Source organism: Haplochromis burtoni, unplaced genomic scaffold, assembly GCF_018398535.1.
Source record: "Haplochromis burtoni strain Fernald_Lab_line unplaced genomic scaffold, NCSU_Asbu1 Contig_77, whole genome shotgun sequence".
NCBI lineage: Eukaryota > Metazoa > Chordata > Actinopteri > Cichliformes > Cichlidae > Haplochromis > Haplochromis burtoni.
In genome coordinates this window covers 1,127,470-1,129,089 of record NW_024582438.1, presented here as the reverse complement: position 1 = coordinate 1,129,089, position 1,620 = coordinate 1,127,470, and positions in this window count along the sequence as shown.

Here is a 1,620-nt window from a genome sequence, read left to right as displayed (position 1 = left end):
TCAGTGTAATGAGTACAGCTTAGTGTCCTCTCAGGAGGCTGCTTTTACATCTCATCAGTGAGCTTCAAGAGGCAAACATCACCTTATCATTTAAAGCACAACACTGAACTTAAACAACTGTGGCTGCTGAGAGGGCAGTCCAAAAGGAGCGAGAATTAAAACTTCCAAAACTTTTCTAAGATTTTCATGCTGGCAAAAACTCACACTCATCCTAGTTTGTTAGGTACGCCTGTTCAACTGCAAATATCTAATCAGCGAATGTCATGGCAACAACTCCATGCATTTAGACATAAAGACATGGACAAGATGACCTGCTGAAGCGCAAACTGAGCATTAGAACTGAGAAGAAAAGAGACTTTGAATGTGGCATGGTTGGTCTGAGTATTTCAGAGTATTTCACTCCTGTCAGCTGATAACAGGAATCTGAGACCACAATTCAAACGGAGGACTGGAAAAATGTTGCCTGGTCATTTGAGTCTTGATTTCTGCCTCAGCATCCCGATCTGAGATTGAGGCAAGAAAGCATGGATCTGTCCTGCCTTCTATTAATCCTTCATGCTGCTGCTGGTGGTATAATACGATAATTAAGTGTAATTAGGCTTGATGAAACCCCACAGCCATGGCCATCCATCTATGACCATCAGTGTACCCATCTTCTGATTGCTGCTTCCAGCAGGATTTCACATCATGTTACAAAGCTCAAATAATTTCAAACTGCTTTCTTAAACATGTACTCAACACTATTCACTGTACTCAAATGGCATCCACAGTCACCAGATCTCAATCCAGTATCCTTTGTGATGTGGTGGATGTTTCCAGCTCCTTGTTGAAGCTGTGCTATGAAGAATTACATGAGTTCTGAAGGCAAAAAAGGAGTTTAAGCAAGGCGTAACCGTTGAAGAGGTTAATAGGTGTAGGTGTAAAGCTGATTACATCATTTGGGCAACACTATTAAATCACGGTAAAAAAAACATATATAATATGAGCCCATCAGGTGTGCTCAGATATGAGTGTAGTTACAAGAAAGGCAGAGAAATCACAAAGGAACAAAACGATAACCATGCTGACAATTAGTCACACCGACGGAGTCGTTCAGCTCGAAACAAAAGACTTTTTTTGCTTGAAAGTCATATAATTACATTTGTCCTGACATTAACAGTTTTGCATCGCAGAAGATCATAAATCAGAAAGCAATCTATCCAGCACGTTTATCAATTCTTTAAATGTTTGCAGTTTTCAGAGGCTGAGGAATTTCATCATTTTGCTGTTTTATGTCGGCATAAAATGATAAAAGTTATGAGGAACGGGGTTTACCTAGCAGACTGGATCGCTGGTACAATCGGACGAGGTGATGATCCCAGCCTTCTTAAATCGTTTTGTTGTTGATTATAGGGCTGCAACAAATATTTGGTAACTATTTCATAATTATTTCACGAGTCATTTAAACTCTTTAACATGAAGGTGCTTTTCACCGTTATCTAATACACCAAATAACAAACTGATTATTCCAGGCTCATCTATTCCCATAAAATAAACAACTACTGACAGAAGCCCTACATGTTATTCACATGTACAGTTACATACATTTCATTTTCTCTGCTACAGGCTGTGAGAAACAGG